The sequence below is a fragment of the Colossoma macropomum genome, unplaced genomic scaffold (genome assembly GCF_904425465.1).
Source record: "Colossoma macropomum unplaced genomic scaffold, Colossoma_macropomum, whole genome shotgun sequence".
NCBI lineage: Eukaryota > Metazoa > Chordata > Actinopteri > Characiformes > Serrasalmidae > Colossoma > Colossoma macropomum.
In genome coordinates this window covers 30,398,938-30,405,994 of record NW_023494786.1, presented here as the reverse complement: position 1 = coordinate 30,405,994, position 7,057 = coordinate 30,398,938, and positions in this window count along the sequence as shown.

Here is a 7,057-nt window from a genome sequence, read left to right as displayed (position 1 = left end):
TGTGTGTGTGTGTGACAGCAGCCACGGAACGATACACCCTGATTGAATGCGAGGCAATCGACCAATGGCAACAGAGCAGCTTTGGTGACAGACGTGACAAGGGAGCGCACACACATAGAGTACTGTGCTTAAGTCAGAGACCACCAATCATTTATTTAAAGTCCAGTCAAAACAGCTATTAAGTTATTCATTTTTCAGGGGAAATTAGATACGTGATCATCCAATTGAATGAAGTCCAAAGCAAAATGCATTGCAAAAATGCAAATGAAAGCAAAAGTCAAAGGAAAACCAGCAGTTCGACAAATGATTACAAGCTACAGAAAGAGAATGGGGCTCCTAACCACCACCTGGAAGACCTGGTCGACACCAAAACTGCCCCCATCAGATAAACAGCACTTAAAGCTTTCATCTCTGAGAGAGAGGAGAAAATCAAGCTGCTTCAGATCTGAAAACATCTACAGGTGTTTCTGTCCATCCTTCCACTGTGAGAAGACGACTCAGCGCTGTGGGTCTGAAAGGATGTGTAGCTGTCAAGAAGAACCTCATTGAGAAAAGGAGATGGACACATCAAACAAAGACGCTGAACGATGGACTGACCACCCCAGAGTCCAGACCTCAACACCACTGAATGTGTTTGGATTACTACAGAAAATGATCAACCAGCTTCTAAGACTGAACTTTGGAGGTGTTTCTGAAACGGAAAGAGAGTCTCCTGAAAAGAATGGACGCTGTAATAAAGGTAAAGAGTGGACACACTGGACACTGAAAAACAGCCCCCTTTTACCCTGTACTTCAGTGGTCTCTGTTTCTCTGCATACTAACAAAGTATCAGAGAAACAGATGGACTACAGTCTGTAACTGTAGAACTACAAAGTGCACCTATATAGTAAGTGGAGCTGATAAAATGGACAGTGAGCATAGAAACAAGGAGGTGGTCATAATGTCATACCTCATACATATATATATATATTAGTTGTTGAGGCCTTTGTTAAAATATGTTGAAAAATGAATAACATAACGGCTGTTTTGACTGGAAATTCAAAATGTGAACAATGAGGACAGTCTGTGATTTTGAAACTGTCCTTGAATTATATAATTTCGTTCATTACAAAAAAACTAATTTAACTCATTCACACTCGTTTTCTGAGAGCTTCAAGACTGAATATTGACTCTGGGAGCTTTGGAGAGGACCACCCCAGAGCCCAGGAGTGGGTTGCACCGTGCTGGTGTAAGTTTGTACTTAGGATTGTGTGTAAAGTCTAAGACCTCCGTTAACAGTTAGTTCCAGACTATCCATTTACTAAATTCAGTTGCACCACCAATCCGAGGGTCCACGCCCCCAGAGAGCAAGCCTTGGCGACAGTGGCAAGGAAAAACTCCCTCAACAGGAGGAAGAAACCTTGAGAGGAACCAGACTCAAAAGGGGAACCCATCCGCCTCTGGTCGACACCGGATAACAGCACAGACACAAAACAGTATAAGTGGATACAGTTTAACACCACTGTGCAGAGCGCCGGCCGAATCTCAGGTCAGACCCTCTTAGGACAGGCAGCTGCTCAGCTCAGGGCATAAAACCATTTCATGCTTAAATGGTTCTTTGCACAGTGAAATGGTTCTTCAGACTGATGGAGAATATGCTGTATATGTTTCCATATGGAAAATTTTTGAAAATGGTTCTATGGTTTGAAAATGGTTTGAAAAAGGCTTCTTCTTTTTAAAAAGGGTTCTTCTATTGTATACAAGCTTGACATGGTAACAATAGCAGAACCCTTTTGGTGCTGTATAGAACCATATGCAACACACTCTTCAACAATCTGAACAGCCATTTCACCATGTAAAGAACCATTTAGGCATGAAATGGTTCTATATAGAATTCATGGTTCTAAATAGAACGATTGCCTTTACTAAAGAACCCTTTTTTAAAGAGTGTATCTACTATTACCTAATGTGTATGTCAGTCCAACACGATGATAACATATTTAGAACCAATTAGTAAACCCGTTACCATGGAGACGCAATGGCAGCTTGCTTTGTGCTTTTTTCATTATGTGGAAAAATATCCATTATAGAAGAGAACAGCGCATAATCATTAATCTGAATAGAACTGAACATATATGGCCACTGTCTGTTTATTCTTTAATATTTTCTTTTATAACACTTAAAGTTCCAAGCTTATTACAGCTGTGCAGCTCTGACCTCAACATCACCGTTTAACTGGATCGTGAGAAGCAGAAAATGCAACCAACTTCTGCGACTGAACTGGATAAATATCGCTGCAGATTTCTTTGAAAAACTGAAAGTTAGTCTTCTAAAAAGAATGGAAAGTAAACAAGGACAGAAATATATTATATTTAGTTGTTGGCTTCTGTATTTTCTGTGTTTCACTGCTGTCAGACCAAAACCGTTTTTTAGTTTTTGACATAATTAAAAAAAAAAAAATACCCAATGTCCCTTATATTGTGTGCAAATTTCACAAAGAATAGACCAAAAAAAACAGCCCAAAATTACTCAGAAAAAAGTCTGGTTCCATTGACTTACATTAAAAGTAAAGTAGGTTTCTTCCTTCTCCTGTAAAGTTGCCATTTTAGAGATACAAGGTTTTGTTTCGACAGTAGTAAAATATGTTTCTTGCTTTTATCCTGAGACTGAAAAATGAGTAAGTTGTACTTAATGGCTATTTTGACTGGAAAGTTAATAAATGAAATGTGGTCTCTGACTTTTATAATGAAAGTTTGTTCATGATGACTCTTTAATTGTCGCATTTGTATTTAAATTGTTTCACTGATGTGAACAAAAATGGAATATCTTTATGCATTTCTGGATTTTCTTTATCTTGAATAGATACTAATATCTAATATTGATGGATGACAGTACAGAGCGAATATATAACACATTCCACATAATAAAGTATTGCTAAAAGTGCCATTTAACCCTTTTCCACAGAAAACAAAACATGCAATTTTCAGAGGTCTCTCGGTTGAAACATGCACTTCTTTCTTCACTAACATTGGTAGAAGTGTGCATGATTTACAAAAGCCGTACAGAACTGGACCTTCATCTTGTAGTCAACATTTATTAAAGTGTTTTCAAATTTAAATGCTGTTTGTTTATGATGTCAGTAGTATTTTGGATTGTTTGATATGTAGAAAGATGCAGTCGTCCATTTCATCTCAGCACAGTTGTCTCTGTGGAGAAGTGTGAATAGTTTTCACAGCAGGGGGTTCTCACCCCTCATCTTTCACCCCTCATTGCTCACTAGCAGCTCAACACAGAGTCACAACATTTCACACACAGAGAGAGACAGTGTCCTAGTCCATCTGATAACAGAGTCAGGGATTTGATTATTTTAAACAAAGCTATCAAAGTCAATTTCTATTCTGTTGGTGGAATGGCCACTAGGGGGCCTGCAAAAAGCGGGTACATCATCAAAAATGTGACACAATTTGATAATTTGTCATATTTTCAGTGATTTATATGAGTCGCAATGTTTATTTAAGTTTAGATAAATTAGCACACATGTTCTGTATTTAAAGTCAACCTGCATTCAGAATACAAATCAAAATATCAAAATTGTACCATATTATTAAAAAAAAATAATTCTCTCAATCCAGTTTTCCTGAAATGTTTGATCAAAGTGTAATGACCTCTCGCTATGCTGTGTTTTACTGGGAAATACATTAACGTATGGAAGGAAAATGCACTATAATTTCCTATTCACACTGACTTTAAAAGTTTCTGGTTCCCACATCATTATCCTTTAATTACTAGATTTTAGTACATTAGACCAAGCTGAAGTCTATTTTATGAGTTTATATATAGCCAAGCATTTCTCTATTAAATTACTCAGAAAGTCTTTCAAAGTGTTAACTGGAGTGATATCTTCTACATAACCATAATAAGCCATTCATGAGGAACTAACCATTTAAAAAAGCACATTTTTGAGTGCAGGGGCTCTTTTAACATGCATCATTCTGCCATTCAGCCTGTGCACTTGATAGAATAAAGCTGATTGTGTATGAAATCAGTTTTTGGTGATGATGTCATGACTGAAATGTCCATGTAATGTAATAAGTCCTCTAGGCCAGCACTGCAGACTGACCCAATCAGCTGTGTCTAACAGAAGTGACATAAGCAGCTGTCTGGGCCACAGGCTGCCCACTGATCCTCTGTCACTCTTCACTACGCAGCGGTCACCTCCAGCTCTCGCAGAACAATATTACATTCACATCCTAACAATGACTGATAACAGCCTCACTCTGATTAATACGCTGTACTGACAGGGGCAGCAGACGACTAATCTGTCCTGAATGCCCGAACGAAAATATGGAATATATTGCTGTATGTTGTAATATGTTCTGTTCCACACCCAAAATATGTGCTAAATACAATGTAACATATTCTATAATATTACAATTTATTCTAATACATATTGTGACTATTGGACTGTATTATGTTGTGCAATATATACACAGTTTGCTTGTTTTGTAATTATTGTATTATATATGTTTGTAATTGTATTCTAAAATAAATTGTGACATATTTTCAATATATTAGTATATATGCTAGTGTTCACAAGTTTCAAATTCAAAAACTTTTCATATTAATATTTGTTCTTATTTCATATACAATAATTTACACAATGCAGATAATACTGTGAACTAGACATAAGAGACTTTTACATGTTTAAGTCAATGTTTTTAAGTATTTTGCCGACAAGAAGAAATATTTTAAGGATAATATGCTGTAATAATCTATTAACAAGAATGTTTGTCATGTTATCTGCCATGAGAAATGGTTAGAACATTTGAAATAAAACATATTATGGATTGTAATTTAATTATAACTTCAACTAGTTACTTTACAGTAAGCTATAGCTCTGTTCATCATTATGGACATTATGGACACATATAAAAAAGATTTGTAATTATCTGCTACCATAATGCTTATAAATTATTGAAAACAGTGATTCCAAATCTTTGAATGATGTATTTAAAATAATAGTGTATGGGAAGAAAACCTCATATCTCCAAAATGGTAACTTTACAGGAAAAGGCTAAAACCTACTTTACTTTTAATGTAAGTCAATGGAACCAGACATTTTCCCAAGTCATATATACTTTTCAATATATTTATTTTTTTTTCAGTATATTTTTATGGGCATAGTGGCTAAAGGTTATGCAGCTGTATGGGAATGTTTGAACATCCCCAGACAAAAAAATGATGTTTCGTTGATTTTGTAGGTAAAAATAAGTGAACACATCCCCTACAGAGAACACACCTAAATATGGCATTTTTCTGTTAATTTGCTGAATTTAACTTATTAGAAAAAAACATTTGAAACATATTGTACCTTTTGCACAGGCCACTGTGTTATTTTTTCTCAATGTGTTAAATTAAGCAAACAAACAGTAATTCTCATATTAAAATGTGTTTGTAGAAGCATATCTGCTTTTTAGTTTTTGACTTAATTTGAAAATGCCTGCTGTCCTTTACATTTTCTGTTAATTTCATGAAGAATGGACCAAAAGAAACAACCCAAAACGACTTGGAAAAAAGTCTGGTTCCACTCACTTACATTAAAAGTAAGTCAAAGTAAGTAGATTTTTTCCTTCTCCTGTAAAGTTACCATTTTGGAGTTACAAGGTTTTCTTCCTGGGGTCGGTTGACAATAATAAAAGCTACAAATGACAGCTCCTTTCAAGTTTATTTAATTTATTATTTATTTTTTTGATTTCATAGCAAACCTCAGTTTATCAGCTTGCTTCAGCAGACATTCCATGCGTGTACACCAACATCAATTTTAATTCTGGAACGGTTCATTCATCTGTATCAAAAGTGCTGCATACAATTCCATCAAATACAGCCGACAGCAGGAGGAAGGCAAAAGGCCCTCATCAGGAACATACCAGAGCAAAGAAGCACTGTAAATACGTATTATAGCCAAATATAAATATAGAAACCTTTCTGTCCGTTCTCACGCTGACTCTGAGCAGCTTTACAACCCTGGAAAAGATGACTTGAGCAAAGAATTCACTTTCATGGCTTTTGAAGTCCTGACACTTCATTTCTCTGTGGATTAGACCCCACTTTGTCCTGGATCAGCCTGGAGAAGCTCCAGCTTTGTCATTAGATATGCAGGAGTCGACTTTGATCTGATTTTTATTTTTTCATTACAGTAATTTGTTGTTACAACATTTCACTGATACACACTGCCCATCAATAGTTTGGGGACAGGTAGTTTTTTCCATTTTAAAGGGCCTAAGTCATGGAAGAACAAATTTCACCTGCTTTTTAAAATAGTTTGAAATACCATTCATAATCCAGTATAGATGGTTCACATATAGAAACTGTGCTGCAAAAATGTATCGGATTAATTGTTTTTGTGATAATTCAAATATCCACCTCTTCAGCCTACAGCAGCCCATAGCCCTGCCCATTAATACTCAAGTTCCACAGCTTTTCAGCTATGAGTGCTTTCTGAATGAGGCAGCCAATCAGAACAGAGCTCATTTACATTTTGAAGGCAGAGTAAAAAAAAAAAACAGCCTGTTTAACTCAGGCATAAAGAGAGGTTGGGTAAGGCTCATGTAGAAATGAATAATAAGCATTTTGGCTTATAAGTGGACCTCAAGGAAAAAAAAATGTTATAACTGAAATTTGGCAGGAGGAACATGTCTGAAAACCCTCCTTCTTCCAAACTAACGCCCTATAAATTCACATCCTCGTCTTTCGTTCCATGACAAAGCGTTCACAATCCCCACTGTCACCCCATCTCCTCTCTGTTCCCCAGTCCTGTTTCAGTCCTACTACAGCTATGAGGGGGGTCTGGCCTTCTAGCTATAGGCAGAAGAACTCCAGCCCAAGTTCTCAGAGTTCTCCTCCCTCCCTCAATCAGTCTTCCCCAATACTACCACCACCATGTTGAAGGCACGAACTGAACTCACAAAAGTACCATAAAAATGTAGATATAGACACGAAAGACCGTGTTTTCTCTGTCGGTTTGCAGTAACTTAACATATCAAAGCTAAGCAGGTTGATTAGCGGAAAACAATATACA